The 20,211-nt window shown below is 39.7% G+C and overlaps 1 pseudogene; it reads right to left on the bottom strand.

Moving 5' to 3' along the window:
- Positions 1-19,567: 19,567 nt before the first annotated feature.
- LOC101610749 lies at positions 19,568-19,992 on the bottom strand (annotated as a pseudogene).
- Between the last annotated feature and the right edge of the window lie 219 nt (positions 19,993-20,211).

Here is a 20,211-nt window from a genome sequence, read left to right as displayed (position 1 = left end):
TTCTATTTTAAGCCAGTGATCTTTTACAACACAGTAAACAGTCTCAGGCTCACAGTTACCAATAACAGCCTCTCAACAGCATTTCTCTGCTTAGGGTTAGACAAATCCTGTTACCTGAGTCCTTATCCATTTCCCAACATGACTTTATATAATCATACTAGTTACAAATGATTTACCCTTCAAATTTTCTTTTCCTTTAAGGCATGAAGATATGTAAACATGAGTCAATTCTATATATAGCATTATTTTGCTATAATGGCTATATTTCCACACACTGGCCATAGTTTGCTTTTTTTCTTTTTCTTTTTTGCTTTTCATTATTTGCCATGACATAGAACATTTGTAAAATGGACCTAAGGCTGTTTTTAAAAATGAACAATTAAGATTATATACTAGTAACATTGATATTTCAATTATTTTAAATGTCAGACATAATTTCAGCATAATCAATGGTTTACAACAAAATTTATAAAATTGTTTTAAAATTGTTAATTCTGTATAAGATTCACATACTTTTGAATGATAGGAGAAAGGATTAATTCATCTGAAGGTCTCTCATAATCTTTTCTAGGGACTTCCAACAGTCCATCAGTCTATTCTCTTGCTCTTTGGGGCCTGCATGAGCAAACTGTTTCTGAGGGACACGAATGGCATTTTAAGGTTTACCATGCTTTCTGTAGAGCAGCAGGCTCTCATTGTGCTGTGATTTTCTTGTTTTATATACTGGCAGCAGAGAAGGGCTCACTGTGTAGGAAAAAGGAGCTGATCCTCCAAATATCTTTCTTATAGAAAACTCTTCAAAGGCACTGAGTGTTCCTGTCAATGTGTTCCTTTGGTCACATGTTCCCTGATTCTGTCACATTTCACCCAGGATAGAGTGACAAGAACATTTGGGAGTATTTGGTTAAGGCCTACTTTCTCAAAAGTGATGGATAAGGTTACACCCAACAGAGACAAAACATAACTTTTGTTTTAAGTATAAAACACAAATATCCAGATTAAATAATCAAATATACAATATACTTGTGATGTTAAAATTCCATTTCTATGGAGAAAAAGCAGTATAAGAATGACCCTTGGAGACCCTGGGGACCAAGCCTTTAACACATGGGACTTTGGATGACGTCCAGGATATATCCTACATCTATCGTGGCATGAAGAGACAGGACAGGAGGTGAAATCACAGTGTGTGTGTCAACCACACTTAGCTGGTAGAAAAGTGTTTGAAAAGTTCAAAATTTGAAGCTACTCAGGGAAAATGCCTTCCAAGCATCAGATAGAAGGATCTAGTTCTTATAGATACTAAGCAAAATGACAGAAGCTTTGTCTGCCACCATTGAATAACAGTAACTAATTGTGCTTTATGTCTTTATGTGGACTACAAAAATGGAAGACACCAGAACTCTTGTGTTAGTGGAACCCAACCTGCATCAGGGCTAAAAGCAGTAAGGATGGATATGTGAACCCATGAGCCCCATGTTTAACTATCAATAATATGGAGCAAAATTCAGTCAGTTAGAATAAAGGTGTCTGAGATATATTTTCTTTTCTCAATAACCAATAACCCAGTGGTGGTTATTACTGACAACTGCTTTTACTATCCTACTAGTTTCCAGCTTAATCTCTCACAGCTGGTAGAGAAACTGTGCTCTATACTACTGGAGAGATATACAAGTAATGTCTTCCCTGAGTGTGGTATTTTGACTGCCCACTCTTGCCCCTGCCCAGCTTCACAGACAGTCCCTTGGACCAATTGCTTCTCCTGTTTCAAAGCTGTCTCTAGTGACTGTTGAAAGGCAGCTATGACTAAGAGCATGAGCTCTGTTATGTGGCTTGATTTAGCCACCCGACATCTCTTTTCTCACTCACAAAATATTAAAGCCTGTATTCAGCATTCAAGAAATTATGCATGAATGAAAATGACACATAGTTGCGGTAATGTTGACATAACTATTCCTACCGTCAGAGCCCAGATCATGTGAAGGGTCATCACAGAGTTGGGTCGGTAGCATCTGCCCAGGTGCTGTCCACACCATCCTCTTTCCTTATGCTAAGTTTGTATCACCATCTGATTGGCTTCTACTTTCCTTGTTATATTAGTTTCCTAGGGCTTCCATAATAACCACTGTAAAGTGAATTACAAAAACCAGCAGACACTCCTCTAGAATCTAGAAGTCCAAAATCATGGTATAAGCAGGTCCATGATCACCCTAGAGTCTATAGAGGAAATCCTTCCACCCTTGTTTAGTTTTTGGGTTGCTGTCAGTCTTTAGTGTTCCTTGGTTGGCAGCTCCTCTGTACTCCTCCTCCATCATCATATGGTTATTAATCTTATCAGGACACCAGCCATGTTGGATCAGGGTCCAATGCACCCCATGTTATCTCAACTGGTTATACCTGTAGGAACCCTATTTCCAAATAAGATCACATTTTGAGATTAAGACTATGATATATCTTTCTGGGGTTGGACACAGATGGAACTCAATTCATATCACTCAGCAGTCTGCTTGCATCCTATGCTGACACACATTATGTCAGTTTGGCATGGATATCCCCTTGTGCTAAGTTATCTTGCCCTGTTGCAATTGCCTTGAAAATCCTCCTAGAAAACTAAAATTATATTGGATGCATTTGGTAGGCTTACAATAGATTGTATCCTTTGTATAACTTAAACAAATTGAACTTCTTAGTAGATGTAACCCACAGAGAGGTCTTAGTTATAGTACACTCTTGGGGAAGATAAAGTAGTTACCAGCTGGGGGCCCTTGCTTTAATCAATGAGTCTTAGTAGGAAAGTGACCAGTGATTTTTACAAAATAGCTAACATTGAGCTATCATGATCTCAGGCACTATTTGTTCTAAGCATGTTGAATACAGCAATTTTTTTGTATGTGTCTTTGTATGATGTGTATTTTATGTGTATGTGTATGTGCATGTTTATGTATGTGGGTGCATGTGTGCCATAGTGAGTAAGTATAGTTGAGAGAATAACTTTTGGGTGTCAGTCCTCATCTTCCACTTTGTTTGAGGCAAGGTGACACTTTCTCTCTTTGTCTGATTGTTGGTCACTGCTGCTTGTACCAGGGTAACTGGTTTGTATGGTTCTGAGCTTTCCAGAAATTGTCTTCTATCTTTCCATTAGCACACTGGAATTACAGAAGCCCACCACAGCTTTCAGTTTTTATGGGTGCTCAGCTTGAGTGGCAAATGCTTTATCTACTAGTCATCTCCTCAACCCCAGATATAGTAACTCATAAACACACACACACACACACACACACACACACACACAGAGAGAGAGAGAGAGAGAGAGAAAGAGAGAGAGAATGAATTATTATTTGATCTTGTAGTTATTTAAGTAGGTTAAATAATTTACTCAAGATCACAAAGGGGTAAAGTTGAATTTGGAATCAGCAGCCGTTCATCAGAGCCTGTGTTCTTAACCACATTTCATCCTCTAAATAAATAATACACAAATTTGTAAAAAATGAATGACCCTTTGAGAGTGGAAGGACCAGGCTTATATTGAAACAAATGGAAAAAGTGTCAAGGGCATGTGCAGCTTTCCTAGCAGGCATCAGCACCCATCTGTTTTGAGGCTCAGCTGAAGGCATCAGAGATCAGGAGACCAAAGCTGAGCTCCAGAGAGAGACTCACCACACATCCAGTGGGTTACCTTTTCAATAGATGCCAGTGCTTAGAATCTTAACTCAGCTGCCACAACAGCCTGCCACTGGCATTGTTTCAAAAGCTCCTTACTGGGCTGGAGAGATGGCTTAGTGGTTAAGCGCTTGCCTGTGAAGCCTAGGGACCCCGGTTCGAGGCTCGGTTCCCCAGGTCCCACGTTAGCCAGATGCACAAGGGGGCGCACACGTCTGGAGTTCGTTTGCAGAGGCTGGAAGCCCTTGCGTGCCCATTCTCTCTCTCTCTCCCTCTATCTGTCTTTCTCTCTGTGTCTGTCGCTCTCAAATAAATAAATTAAAAAGAAAAAAAAAGTTAAAAAAAAAAAAGCTCCTTACTAGGTTTCCTACAAGCAGGTGACTAAGACATGGCTACAGACACCCTAGAAGCACAGCACTGTGCAACTCTTCTGTCCTGAAGCTGAACAGACATCCAGCTTTATACCCTGTCCCACCTAACTATAGAGAGCCCAAGGTCTGAGCCCTGGACCACCTTCCAGGTACTTTTTGGAAGAGCTTCTACCACATGTGGAAGGGACTGAAACCTACATGGATGTGACCTCTGCTGTGGCTGGGGTTCAGTGAGTAAGAGCATTTTCTATGCAAGCATGATGACCTGAGTTAGATTCTCAACACCCATGTATGAAGCCAGTCGTGGTAGCACATGCCTGTCACTGAGGGGCAGAGATAGGACAACCTCTGGGGCTTCCTAGCCAGCCAGTCTAACTGAAAAACTGGGGGCTTCAGGGAGAAAAGAAGAGAGACACAGGAGGATACCCAATATCCTCCTCTGGCCTCCATACATGTGTATACAGGGAGCAACCATCTGCTCACACACATGTATCAACACATACACACATATTACTATACACACTATTTACACAAAAAAGACAGAAGGGGTGACTCCTGCCCTCAGAGCCAGAGATAGGACTGGAAAAGGGGCCTCCTTCCACTCAAATGAACTATGCTTTATGAAGTAAAGCCAAAGGGGCCACCAAGAAGAAAAGTGAATGTGTCACTGACAGAATGGGGACTTGCCACAAGCCTGGAAAGCTGTGTGGGTTCACAGATGAGTGAGGAAATGAGACTGAAGCTCAGAGCTGCCTGGGTTTCCCAGGACAAGCCATGGTTTCAGTCTCTTTTGTTATTTTAAATGAGCTTTCCTCAAAACCCTTCTTTTTCTTTAAATGTCACTTACATGAACTCTCGCCTTAGAAGTCATATTCTATCAGGTTTGACTTTATACTCTGTTGGAAGTCACCCAGCAGGGCAACAATGTAGATGAAGATGCAACTGCTTCAAGGACATAACCATGAAAGGGTGTTCCTGGGACCAGGCAAGAGTATCTTTCCAAGAAAAAAGGATGGCTGGAAAATCTTGACTGTAGCGACAGGGTTTTCTGGCTAGAGTGTAGAGTGCTCATCTTATATGCATAAGGCCCTGGGACAGACCTTTAGCACCATAAAAATAAGGTGTGGTGATGTACACATGCAATTTTAGCATTTGGGAGGTAGAAGCAGGAGGATCAGAGTCTCAAGGTTATCTTTAGACACATGAGTTTGAGGCCCACCTGGGCTACTTAAAAACCTTTCTCAAAACAAAACAAGCAAAACCTGATTGGATTTTCCTTAGTTATTTAACTTTTCTCTTTCAGGAGTAGCAATGGTAGAAAGCAGTTTCTTCCCCTTTTTTAGAACACAAAGAAAGGACCAATTAAGAGGGGGAAAATACCTCTAGGGGAAATTAAAGTCTACCACGTAGTAAAGGACAGTGATTGATCTATTGCCGCCTCATATGTTTTTCATTCTGATAATTTTCAATTTCAAATACAAAGATTCAAGGTAAAGGAAAAAAAATAAGAAAATTCTCCAAAAACCCAGAGAAAATATGTATAAGGTTGATAATGATAAATAAGGGGTTGATGACAGCTAAAAGTTTTACAATTTAACCACCTTTTATGAATTTTAACAATATGACAAACTTATGCTTTGAAATGTTTGTTCACATTTTTAAATTTTAAATAGGAAAGCACACAAGCTTTTGTATTTCATGGGTTGACCTGCAGGTAGCTAATGTCACCCTCTGGGTGCTGAGACCCCTGTGGGTGCTGGTAATACACTCAGCTTCCTCTTCTCCCCCAAAGGTAAACTTGCAGGACAAGGACTGGAGAAAATGACTAGCTTTCTGTCCAGATAACAAAATACCTGATGAAATTAACTGATAATGAAAGATTTATCCTAACTCAGTTTGAGGCTCTGGCCCAGAATTACAGTATGTATCTCATAATTAGACTTAGTGTTGATCTAGTAAAATTATCAAAGATCAGAAAGGTTAAAAAAAACCTTTTACAGAAAAGAAAGGACTAGGAGGAAGTTCTACTGATATAAAATAAACATGCCCTTTACTGCATGTAAGTATCAAATATTAAACCCTGACCACCCTCCACACTCAGGCACATGTAATCATGGACAGGCTCTTCTGATTTTCTGACAGGCATCAGACAGGAATCAAGCATCATAAACAACACCTCAGGAATCTTAAAACTCTAATTTCACTCTATGAGCTCCTACATTACTGAGGCAGAAATAATTTAAGGAAGGAAATATTTATTTTGGCTCATGGATTTAGAAGACTTCAGCCCATCATGGTGGGCAAGTTCATGGCTGCAGAAGCATATGGTGGAAAAATAACAGGAAACAGGAACAAGGTCTAACCTTTAATCTTCTTCCTAGTGATCTACTTCTACCAGCTTTATGAGGTTCCACCTTATGTTCCATGCCTCCCAAAATAGCAACCCCAGCTGGAAAACATGTGTTCAGAATAAGCACTGGCAGACATTTCAGATTCAAATCATAAGTTCCCACTTATTTCTTTGAGACAGAGTCTCATAATACAATAGCCAAGATTGGCCTTGAACCTGCCATCCTTCTGTGTCAGACTCTAAAGTGCTAGAATTGCAGTCATGCACCACCAGGCATCACTATTCTTGACTGCACAATTTCAAATTTCCTGACAATCTCCCACAGTTAGTTTTGAGTATCTGTGCAAAGGTATCTGCCCAAGTGCCTTCCTTGGTCTGTTACATTTTCTTGCAGTGTTTGCAGGCCAGAAGCCACTGGAAGTGCTGCCATTGCAGCCTCTGGTGAGAACATCAAGGTGTTCCAGAGCTGATGGTCCTGAGGACACCACAGAAAGAGAAGTCTGGCCTGTGATTTGGTGTACTTGGCCACTCAGTTTATTTAAAACCCAGCTTCCTTCTATTCCTCACTTCAAAGCATGGCAGAGAACAAACACTATTTCCACTCTATCTTCTAGGTTCAAACCCAGTCCAAAGAGTTGAACAGGTGACATATGCTATGCTATCCTTCCATTTTCTTTGATTTCTTTCTTCAGACTCCAGAACATTCCTACCTCTTCTTCCTGAAATTCTTTTGCTTTTCTAGGGCTGCAAGAATTACTAGAGTTTAGGAATGAGAGGCAAGCACTTTATTAATCTATGTTGTAGTGCCAAAGACCTGCCAACCAAATGCCATACTGTAATTCAAATATCAAAAGCATTAATTTATGGGGGAGAGGATTGTGAGGCCTGAGAAGCTAGTGGCAGTTGATGGTTATTGGATAAGGAGAGATATTATCTTCAGTGTAGCCACTGGTGAGTTGTCCATGCTGTAGTAAACAACCCTACCTTCATGCTCTTGCAAGTAACCCTAAATGAACTCAGTAGGTCACAAAAAAAGGAAGGAAAGAAAAAAAGAAAGAAAGAGAGGAAGAAAGGCATGAAAGTTGGAAGAACTAGTTGGGAAGAAGGAGGGATTTAGTAGGAGTGGTATGGTAATGGAATGAATATAATCAAAATACCTTATATACATAACATGGAATTATAAAAAAAAGAATTAATTTAAAAAAGATAATAATGTGATCCCCAGTCAGTGAACTGAGTCACAGACCATCTCAGGATCTCCTGAAACCAAGAAAGTTGTGCTTCTTTCCAATAGTCAAAACTTACCTGTGACTGAAATTCTTAGCACACTGGGGAACTGTGACAGATTGTTTCCAATGGATACTTCTTTTTTAAATTTTGTGTGTGGGGGCTGTGGTGTGATGGTGTATGCAGTGTGCTGTGACACCTCAGGCACTCACCTGTGACAAGGATACTCGCCTACAGTGGCTGGAGTAGAGCATCAGATGTCCTTCTCTATTGCTCTTCTGCCTGGATATTTATTATCAGCCTGAGTCTCTTTAATGATTCTGGAGCAGGCTCCAGTGATTCTTATGTCTCTGCTCTCCTGCAGGGTTCTAGGCACAAGTGGCCATACTCAGCTCTGGGAACTGGAGATTAGAACTCTGGAAGACTCAGGCTTTCTAGAGCCCTCAAGCTTGCAGAGGAAGAGTATTAGACACTGTGTCTCCAGCCCCCAAGTGATTCTTCTATTTCTATCAAAAGACTTCATTTTCACAAGTCTATGCAACATTATAATGGGACTCTTTTCCTACCCAACATGTAGCCCAGGCTGGCTTTAAACCTTCCAATCCTCCTGGGAGCTAGAATTACAGGTGATACAATTACTCCTACCTATGCTACTCAGCCTTTTCCCATTCAACCTGCCAGGACTCCTATTTAGACATAATTGACACTTCTGTTAGTTGGCCCCCCAGCTTTTTCTCAAACTAAGAAACACCCTTAGAAGACAAAATCAAATTATTTGCCAAAACAATTTGTGTGTAGTACAGCTAATCTAATTATGTCTCCTTAGCTGGAATTACCTACCTTGCTCAGAGATTTTTGAATGGAGAAACCATAAAGATAGGCTGGATGTGGTGTATACTCCTATAACCTCAGGATTTGGGAGGCAGAGGCAGCATGGGCTGACATGGTAACTTGGGCTATATATCAAGAGCTTGTATCACGTAAAACAAGCATAAACAAACACAACCCCAAACAAAAAGATAGTCCTGACTTTATCTGGCTGTTTTTCATGTGGATTTTTAAATCAAATGAGAATATTTCCCCTACCTCTGGCATGTATACACCCCATCTGAATTCTTAAAGGGTAAGTGAGAAGAGAAAGGGGGATGGGTGTAAGAGGCAGGTAAAGGAAATGCCGTGAAATATGGAGCATGGTGGGAGAAAGAGAAAGTGAGAAAAATCTGTAAGGCAAGTTATTTAATTTCCTTGCAGAGAGGCAAGCGCTGCTGATTTAAGCAATTTAGGACAACCTGGAAACCTTCCAAAGACAGGACTTGGAGGAAGCTGTGTTTGCCCTGACACAACACTTAGTGAAATCAATCAGTTCTGTTTGTTTCCCACAAATCACAATTCTCCCTATGACTAGACTTATGACTAGCCTCTAAATACTGGCTTGAATTCAGGACTATAAGAGAAAATAATCACTAGCAATCATTAACCCTTTTCAGTAGTGGTTAGCACCTGAGAAAGAAATTTTCTTTCTTGGTCCTCACCTTCTTAGAAAGCAATCAAATGGGTGATACAAGTCAGAATTTTATGACCAATCTATAAATGGCTGTGGTCCAAGAAGAGAGTTACTGGGCATTCTTTATGAAAGAAAGTTGATAAGTTATGGAAATCACCCACAAATATCTGAGGCCAAGAATGAATCACAAAGTTACTACTATTGTAAGGGTCAGTAGGTCAACACACTTCAGAGCTAAAAATCCGCACAAAGCAAACTCCTTCAGAACTTCTTGTGAAGTTAGTGTTAGCCTCAGACTTTAATATTATCATTGACTCTCACAAAATGACCTGGATAACCATGACCTCCCAGTGCCTGGAACTACTTGCACAAGACTATTACAATAGGAGGAAAAGATGATGACATCAAAATAAGAGACTGATGGAGAGGGGGAGAGGATATTATGGAGAGTGGAGTTGTGAAGGGGAAAGTGTGGGGGGGTAGGAGATGATTATGGCTTATTTTCCATGACCATGGAAGTTGTCAATAAGAAAAAAAAATTAAAATATCATGAGCTCTGATACAGGCCATTGGAAGGCACATTGACAAGTAACAGCCGGAAGCTCCTTAGCTAGGGTCAGACACTTAATAATCAGACTCTGACCACTGACTGGCTTTTTCTAATCAGGATCCTAGAGATAGACTTACTCAGAGACTTGGCCTCCCCCAAAGGGTATTTATTCATCTCCCTGTGGCTAGGAGTCTGGGATATATAAATTAGTAGGATTTGGGATGGCATTGGGGAATCAAACCCAAAGTCTTGCTCATGCTAGCCAATTGAGACAGTTTAGAGGTGGTATAGCTCTGCAAGTAAAAAAAAAAAAAACAACAAAAAAACAGGAAAGGATGTCCTTGATCCTGTAGAGGGACCTTATCTCCTTCCTCCTTAAGGAGTCCTCACCACCTCCACTTTGCTAGAGGCCAGGCACAGGGGAGACTCTGGTTTTTCCCTTTCTTCTTTCCTAGAAAAGGAAATTAAGGCACATGATCCTTTTCAGAAAATCTGACTGCAACTAGACACCTGGAGTCAGGGCTGGAACAAGTAGCTCAGCTCCATCCAGTAAACATCCATAAAAGAGATCCAACCTAGGTGGGCTTTCCCGTTTCTAGAAACCCTGCTCCTACATCATCATGAGTAGGAGCTCTAGATTATTTCCTTCTCTTTAACTCTATTTCTACAGTAAATCTTTCAAAACGTCATCTTCTAGTCTGTGGGCTGAATTCATTGGAATACCAAAGATAAGAACCTGAGGAAACTTTATGTGACTGTGAGTGTCCATCACCCTAGCTCCTGAGTTACTGTTCACTTAAGAGCCAAGAAAGGCTCTGTATTCCTTAACTCCCACATCACAAGCACTCTACTATTGAGGTACACCCATAACTCCATTAACAGGAATTTCTAAAAATTATATAGATAGGTGAAAGCATGTATTGTTTTTCTAAGACTTGACATCTTCAGGCTACCTGTTCATTACAAGTTTAATTCACAGTCTGACCAGCATCACCTGGTGTAAAGGAGCTTTGTATATGCAAACACGATGGGAAGTTATTTCTGAGAGGTGTCATGTCCAATTACCTATGGCTTAGTTCTGTGTGTATCATTTCAGTGACAGGCATAACTGTCTTTGTTTTCATCTCAGACAGATTTCACTGAAAATTTATTGCTTTCTGGAACCATGATGGCAAGCAGTCCAGGTATTAGTAAAAAAAGTATAACTTAGCCACATTTTCTTTGGCCTATGATGCAGAAAGCTATCTTGTTTCTTCACTGATTCAGACTTAGGACTGCAGTTATAAGGTAGAATGAGGGTAATTCATCACTCCCTTGTCTACCACTTGTTGGGGCATTACTTAAGGAGAAATAGGAGAAAGACAGCTTTATATAGGTGATAGATGATAGATAGATAGATATGTAGATGACAGATACATACATACATACATACATACATACATACATACATACATACATACATACATACATAATAGATGGCCAGAGACAAAGACCCAAAGAGATGTCTCCTTGCTTTCCCTGGCAGACCTAGAACCCATATATGATTCATTCTCATCTAGGATAAGTGCAAGCAACACTCCCTGACAAAAACTTCCTGCTTCTTTCTTCCTCAGCTCAGCACACCTGGGTAGGCTGCTTCTTCTTGAGTTAGTCCACCAACCAGTCAGGTCTCTCCCTTACATACCTGCATCTGATGCAAAGGCTTATCCTACTTGGATGTCTGATGCATATAAACAGGCCTGGCATTATGTGTAACTCTCTCTTGATTCCTTACTTTGGTAAGTTCTCCCCGAGCTGAGAAAGTGGGGGTGTGGATTTCTTCCTGTCTGGGCACTTTCTTCTTTCTTTCTTTTTTTTTTTTAAAGCTCTGAGACCTTCACTAATCCTATCTCTTAGCCTTTACTGGCTTCCTGTGTATAGGTGAAAGGCTTGTGCTCCCATGCTTTGCTTCGTGTGTGTGTGTGTGTGTGTGTGTGTGTGTGTGTGTGTGTGTGTATGTGTGTGTGTGTGTGTAACTCTTTTGGTCTGGGCTCTCATGCTGCACCTTCCATGTGTGCGCATGTGCCTTCTCCAGAGGCTTCTTCTCTGGATATTCTCTCTCCTCTCTCCCTTCCCAGCTGGGAGGAGCAGTGGAGGGTGGCAAGTGGGGGAAAGAGATTCCCTTTTGGCTTGAGTCTTTCAGCTAGCCTTTCTCTTGGATCCCAATTTTCCCTAAAATAAACTTCATAACTTATAATTTACCCTTCTCACAACTTGTTTTTCTCAATTCAATTTTTTTAATCAAATAAGGACCCAAAAGTTGGTGTCTATAGGCCTGGGATCTCTTGCATCTTTGTAGAATTTAATCCCTCCCTGTACCCTAAATCCTGCATAATAATCTGAGTATTTATCTGAGTTTTGTCAGGGGTCTTTACCATCTGGACTATACCTACAGTATTATAACCTGTTCAGTTTTGTTCACTTTATTAGTTTGACTATTAAGGATCTAAAGTTTAGGGGCTTAATCAAACATCTTTCCACTGATCTCTGTTGTAGCAATCTCCATACCTTAAACAAAGCCAGCTTTGTGAGTCTCCCTCTGCCTAACCTAAAGACAGGAAACCACAAATTACCTCACTTTGTGTGATAATTCTGGGTTCTGACTCACTCAAAAGGATTAGACTCACAGCTTTAAATCTTTTTTTGTTTTTATTGTTGTTTGTCCAGGTAGAGTCTCACTCTAGCTCAGGCTGACCTGGAATTCACTATGTAGTCTCAGGGTGGCCTGGAACTCACAGTGATCCTCCTACCTCTGCCTCCCAACTGCTGGGATTAAAGGCATGCACTACCATATCCAGCCCATAACTTAAATCTTGAAAGGGGTAGAGAGGTCATCTTACTGACTTATCATGGAAATCATTGAGGCTGGTTTCTGTTAGCTTTTTTTTTTTTTTTAACACAAGATTCCTTTTCATGTTTCCCTTACATAGGGGCTTTTAAGTCTGACTGGGAGCTCCAGTAATTTTAGAAGGTTCCCTGGTGATTCAAATCAGCTCAGGCTGTGACCTACTGATGTGGTTCCTTTCCCCCACTTTAACCCTCTTGGTTTGTGAGTATCTGGCTCTTGTAGGGCAGTATAAGGAATGAAGACTTCCATGTAGTCACACACTGGTCCCTCCACAGACTGACCTTATCCTGAAGACATTGTTCACCCTGAAGGCATATTCTATAGCTTGATGGAGAGGTAGTGCTGTTGACAGAACAAATTGGAAAGACATTACACAAAACATTTTACAAATAGGACATTTAAAGGGCTGGAATTGAGTGGGTTGCATCCAGGGTTACTGTGCAGTAGAGAACTGTCATACAAATTGTCAGAAGGTTCTCTGCTGAGAGACTGACCCTAAGAAACAATAGATAAACCACCTAACATGTTCTGCATCAACATGTGCACCAAGTCTTACTCAAGAAGCACTGAGGTATGTCAATCTATCTCAAAACAGTGGGAGAGAGATTGAGAGTGTCATATGCACATATATATATATATATACACAAATCTTTTTTAAAAAATTTTTTATTTATTTATTTGAGAGCGACAGACACAGAGAGAAAGACAGATAGAGGGAGAGAGAGAGAATGGGCGCGCCAGGGCTTCCAGCCTCTGCAAATGAACTCCAGACGCGTGAGCCCCCTTGTGCATCTGGCTAACGTGGGACCTGGGGAACCGAGCCTCGAACCGGGGTTCTTAGGCTTCACAGGCAAGCGCTTCACCGCTAAGCCATCTCTCCAGCCCATATATACACAAATCTTTAAGCTGACTCTGAGCTTTCTTCATGATGATCCAGAGGTATGATAATCTTTCCACAAGAGGCTTTCTGATTGGATTTTCCACTGTTTCAAAGATACCTGTAAAATAGGATAGATTTTTACATGCTGAGGATGGTTCAGACACTGTACTGCTAGAAGACCCAGAGACTGGGTGAGCCAACCTCCCCAAGTCCCTGCTGACCTTGAATTGATGATATTGACTCTGAGGACTCCTCTGCTGCAAGATTTTCTATTTCCTGTCAAATTCAAGAATGTTTCCAGTGCATTCATGGATTGAATAGCCTCTCTCTGATCATAGTGGTTCACTTTTCCCATGAGTTCAATAGGTTATATTTTTAGCATTTTTTTTCTGAAGCCAGAAACTTACCCCAAAATCCCAGCAACACCAAAGTGCTATTTTCAAAAAGGAGATTTTGAGCACAAGCAATGGACTACTTTTCAAATGATTATTTGGAATAAAAATTAGCTCATTAATTTAAATTTGTTGATCTCTATTCAGTTAAGAGCACTTTAAAACATCTATACAAAGCCGGGCATGGTGGCACACACCTTTAATCCCAGCACTCAGGAGGCAGAGGTAGTTAAGAGGATTGCTATGAGTTAGAGGCCACTCTGAGACTACATAGTGAATTCCAGGTCAGCATCGGCCAGAGTGAGACCCTGCCTCAAAAAACAAAAGCAAAAACAAAACCAAAAAATGTGTATACAACCTAGAAATACCTCCTAAATCTAAGAATAATTGACTTTTAAATTTGAGTCTTGGGTCATATTTATCCATATCTATATATAAAGAAATTGAGAGCTGGAGAGATGGCTTAGCAGTTAAGTCACTTGCTTGTAAAGCCAAATTACCCAGGTTTGATTTTGTAGGACCCATGTAAGCCAGATGTACAAGGTGGTGCATGCACCTGGAGTTTGTTTGCAGCAGCTGGAGGTCCTGGGGCACCCATTCTCTCTCTCTCTCTCTCTCTCTCTCTCTCTCTCTCTCTCTCTCTCTCTCTCTTTTCTATCTGCCTCCCCCTTTTTCTCAGGTAAATAAATAAAAATTAAAAATATTTAAAGAGAGCAAGCCTATACTAGCCTTGAACTAGTGATCCTCTGCTTTAGTTTCTCAGTGCTGGGATTACAGGTATCCACTACCATGCCCACCTTTACCTGAACATTTGAAAGAAATTCCAAAAGAAATGATAGTCATATATAAATCCAGAATAAAATCTAAGATTATGAAGATTCATAAAACATTGTAATCTTTTAATATCTTTAGTATCTTTTAATATGTAAATGATTTCACAATTCAGGGGCTATGATGTATAGGTTATACCAATATAAATGCACACAGGTGCCAGGGGTGGTGACACATGCCTTTAATCTCAGCACTCCGGAGGCAGAGGTAGGAGGAATGCCATGAGTTCGAGGACAGCCTGAGACTCCATAGTGAATTCCAGGTCAGCCTGGGCTAGAGTGAGACCCTACGTAGAAAAAACAGGAAAATAAATAAATAAATAAATGCACACATGTGTATGCATGTATCCCATCCTATTGTTCCTGTTTATCTGAAGACTCTGAAAAATGTTGATTAATACAATGACATTTGCCACTCAACTGATAGAATTAGTGAAAAATCAATTATACAGTTTATGATTTCCAGAAAAAGAAGCTATCTAATCAGGTAAATTGTCCAGTCGATATACCTCTCAAAAACTTTGAAAATCATATGTGTACACGAAGTTAAGTCTACCCTCACTGAAGTGGTGCTAACTCACAGACTGAAACACTGGGACTAAAAATTAAAAATGCTTCCAGTTACTCTTAAATGATCAATAGGCAGCCATTCCAGTTTATGCCATCCATCTGTTCATCTATCCAAACAGATCAACACCTAGCTTTGGATGATAATCTGCCTGCTGTCACCGAGGAACAGTTCATTAGTGAAGAACGACTGTCAATCATTCTCACAAAGTAACTTTAAAACATGCAACAGCAGGGTACAGTGGTGCTTGCTGTTAATCCCAGCACTCAGGAGGCAGAGGTAGGAGGATCACTGTGAATTTGCCACCAGCCTGAGACTGCCTAGTGAAATCCAGGTCAGCTTGGGCTACAGCAAGATGCTAACTTGATAAACACAAACAAACAAAAAGCAACAATTTTAACTGTGTCAGGTCATCCATTCTGTCTCAATGAGTACCGTGGATTTAAAACCAGGATTCTGGTTCTCCAGCAGCTCTTCTGGTACCATTCTGACTCAGAAGTGAAGTGAAGGTAGGGAATGGCATGCCTTTTCTCCTTTTTCATTGAAGGCAGTAAAGTTTATACAACTGACAGGGAGCCACTTTGTTTTGCTTTATTTTATTTTACTTTTATTCTTGAAGATCTGCTACAGTGACACAGATATAAAACTTGTCTCTAATTAGGAAGCAAAAGCTTCTTCCAGTGCCACCTCTGCCACCCCTCTCTTTGTAGTCCATATCTTCTCCAGGACTCCATTTTCTTAGGCATGACATTTATAGGATAAGACTATTATTAGTGATTTTGAGGCCATAACTTTATTCTTCCAGTCACAGAAGTCCTTTATTTAATCAGAATGCTATATGAAAGCAAAAACAAATGAAGAAATACAATTTAATTTGTAATGACAAACTTTAAAGTCTCTGATGTCAAACAGCAAGAAACAATGGCAAAAATATAATAGCAGAAATCAGGCAAAATAAAGGAAATTCCCAGGGATCAAAGATGCTAGGCCAAGCATGGTGGAGATGTCAATAATGTCAGTACTCAGGAGGCTGAGACAGGAGGATCACCAGTTCCAGGCCAAACTGGGATACACAGTGACACCCTGTCTCAATAAAAGTGAAAATTGTTCTGCATCCTTTTACTATAGGTGATCATGAGCAAACACTTGGGTTGCCTTGGGTCTGTTTGTATTAGTTTTATACTTATACATAGCACATGGCTAAAACTTAGTGGCTCCACCCCACAGGAATCTGTTTCTCACAGTCATACAGATCTGTGCAGAAGTGTTGTGTTCCTGCACTGTCTTATAGGACAGAAGTCCAGGGGTTGGTATTACTGGGACCTCAGATTACATAGTTGTTGACTAAATTCAATTCATTATGGTTATAGGACTGACATCCTTTTTTTTCCCCCAGTAAAAAGCATTTATTCTAGACTTATGACAGATAAAGGGAAACATCTTCTTTAAAGAGGGACAACACAAAGAAAGAATGAAGTTTTTTAAAAAAAAATAATTTTGCAAACATTCCTCACTTTTAATCCTGGCACTTGGGAGGCCAAGGTAAGATCACTATGAGTTTGACATCAGCCTGAGACTACACAGTGAATTTCAGGTCAGCCTAGACTAGAGTGAGACCATACCTCAAAAAAATAACAAAAGTAAATCATTCAGCTAAGAATCATCAACAGATGTTCCATCTCTAGGAAGGCAAGTATAGTACATGATCTCAAAGTTCCTCCTTGTGATAACTAACTACAAAAATAAAACAGTAACTATACAGTGGAAAAGTGGACAATATCTTATTCATATGATCAAAACTAACATCACCAATAAGGGAAATTCTGTGTATTTGGATATGACACCTAGGGAAACATCACAACTGTTTCCATCCACACTGTACAACCCAAATTTAACTCAAGACAACAAAAGAAAAATTTCAATTGAACAATGTTCTATTCTTTAGTTCTCCCTTATTCATCAAATGTATCAATATTACAAAAGACAGAAAAAGGCAGATAAGTAGGGTATGGTAGCACATGCCTTCAATCCCAGTACCCAGGAGGCAGAGGTAGGAGGATTGCCATGAGTTTGAGGCCACCCTGAGACTACATAGTGCATTCTAGGTCAGCCTGGGCCATTGTGAGACCCTACCTTGAAAAACCAAAACAGACAGATGAGTTGATGTAGAAGTGAGTCATGACAGAAAACGTAATTCTTGGCTGAATCCTGTTGCTGAAAAGAAACTGTCAACATAACAAATGGAAATGGAATGTAGACTGCCAATTAGAAGTATTACATAAATGCTTTTATTACTTATTTAGTTATTTACTTATTTAGTTATTTATGGGGATCAGGGTGCTAGGACCTCTTGATGCTATAAATGAGCACCAAATTTTTATGCCATTTTTTTTGTATCTGGCTTACATGTATAGTTTGGGAATTGAATCCAGGTCAGTAGACTTTGCAAGCAAGCATCTTTAACCGCTGAACTATCTTCCCAGCCCTACACATGTTAATTTTCTGCTTTCCTAACTATTCCTAGGGAAGACTGTATGCTTATTCTTATGAAGTATGTGCAACATTATACTCTCAAATGGGTCAAAGAAAAACTAACTGAAAATGATGACAAAGCAAATATTGGAAACATAATAAAGGAGTCACAGTGTATAACAATGAATACAACTTTCTTCTATTTAAAATTCCCCAAATCAGCATATATGTGCATAAATATGTATTTCTAGGGTACTAAACTTTTTAGCACAGCTCATGTCACCCTAAGTAAGGGAATTATTAACTAAAAGACAAGAGGGGTTGAATGAAGAATAAAAAGGGTTGTCTCTCTCTCTCCCAGAAAATACTAGAGCTTATAGTCTTCCACATTTATATAAATTTTTGCACACATATATAATTCTATCACTTTGAATCACATATTCTACACATTTTCATTACCTTTATACTTGTTTGGCTAAAAGTTGTGTTTGGCTTTAATTTTGATACTTAATTTTGTTATACCTTGTTTTTATGCTTTCCTTTTAAAAGGACTACCTGGAGAACTTCTGATCTAGTAGCTACTTGTTCTCAATTCATTTTTATTACATAGGGATAGGGTCAAACACTGTGAGGGATAAGTACTGTTCTGGCTTTCATGACAATTTGAATTCAAAATAATATGTGTATGTTTTTCTGAAATCCAGTGTGCTCATTTGGACATATGAATGTTTCTGATGTGCTTCACACATGAGAAAAAATAGCATTTTTGGCTTCAGGAACAAATTAGGAAAAAATCAGGGTTGGAAAGTTGACCTAGTGGTGAAGGCTCATTCCTGCAAAGCCTAATGACCCAGGTTTGATTCTCTAGGTCTCATGTAAGCCAGATGCACATGGTGGCACATGCATCTGTAGTTCGTTTGCAGTGGATGGAGGCCCTGGTGGGCCCATTCTCTTTCTGTCTGTCTGTCTCTCTCTCCCTCTCTAATAAACATATAAATAAACATTTAAAAAAATAAAACCCCAAACCACAACTTGTCTTTGATTTTGGTCGGAATGATAAAGAACCAGTCAGGGGCTAGTGACCCAGCTCAGCAGTGCAGCAGAGTGCTGGTATAGCATAGCAAAGCCCTAGGTTTAATTCCAGCACATCAAAAGAAACAAAAATCCCAAGGAACAATTCAGCAATATTAGCTCCAAACATTTAAACAAACAATTAAATGGTAATTAATTAAAGGACTGTTGGTTTCAAGAACTATGACATCAGTACAGGACAAGGTAGAGGAACTCTGAAGTCTAGATGTTAGGTTCAGAGCAAAATATCTCCTCACTTTCACAATATCTATAAATATAGTAGGTCAGCAAGCATGATATGAATAATGTTAAATAAAAAGTACAACAGGGTTGGAGAGGTGGCTTAGTGGTGAAGGCACTTGCCTGTGAAGCCTAAGGAACCATGCTTGACTCTCCAGGTTCCACATAAGCTGTCACAAGCATGTAAGGTTGCACATATGCACAAGGTGGCACATACGTCTGGAATTCAATTGCAGTAGCTGGAGGTCCTGGCACACCAATTCTCTTTCTCTCATAAACAAAAGTGCACACGGAACTCGGGAATATTTTTTCATTAATTTTGTCACTTATTCTAGTTCAATAAAACGCTCATAAGAAAAATAGCCACTTAAGGCAGAACTGGTTAAAACATTGCTATACAGAACTTCTTGAGAGCAAAAGAACAGAACATTGATCAACTTTTCTGGTTTAAACTTAATTATTTGTCTTGACCTGGGTCATTCTGTAAGATGAACATCTATGTTGTGCCTTGGAAATTCAAAGTAGGACATAAAATCACAGAAAGGCAGAAACTTCATCAGTACGCCTACACAGCAGTCTGTTTGTAGTTTTTGGAAACCAAGACCTTTTTGCTACACATTGCACAGATGCCTTTTTTTGTTGTTGTTGGCACAGCCCTGGCAGTAATGAGAATCAGGTTGGTGTATAGAGCTTTTACAAATTCTGTAAGTGGAGAACTTATTTTTTCCATATAGATCAAATCTTGCTTTTTCTTTTAAGTCAAAGCTTTATTTTTTTCTGTTTATTTTTTATTTATTTATTTTTTATTTTCACTATTTTTATTAACATTTTCCATAATTATAAAAATTATCCCATGATAATACCTCCCCCCCACAAACTTTATTTTTATTAAGCTTTCTTCCACTACTCTCTGTGGTATTCCTTGCACCATCCTTTCATGAATTCTTTCATAACCGTATTAAGTTTTTTTTCACATTTTTCACACACCATCTTTCTGTGAACAGTCTGGCCAGTTGATACAACAGCAACTACAAAACATCAACACTACAACCTGAGAAAGAGTCCTCTTCCAGCTACTAGGTCAACCCACTTCTGGCTTGCCAGCCTACTGCTCTCGGGAACTAAGGTTCTTACTTTTTCACCATTGCCAACCAGAAGCTTTTTCCACCCCTACAGACTGTCCCAAGGATCCATGAAGTCTCTTAAAGG

Source organism: Jaculus jaculus, chromosome 12, assembly GCF_020740685.1.
Source record: "Jaculus jaculus isolate mJacJac1 chromosome 12, mJacJac1.mat.Y.cur, whole genome shotgun sequence".
In the NCBI taxonomy this organism is placed as follows: domain Eukaryota; kingdom Metazoa; phylum Chordata; class Mammalia; order Rodentia; family Dipodidae; genus Jaculus; species Jaculus jaculus.
Note: the sequence above shows the minus strand (reverse complement) of the source record. Positions and strands in the feature narration are given on the sequence as shown.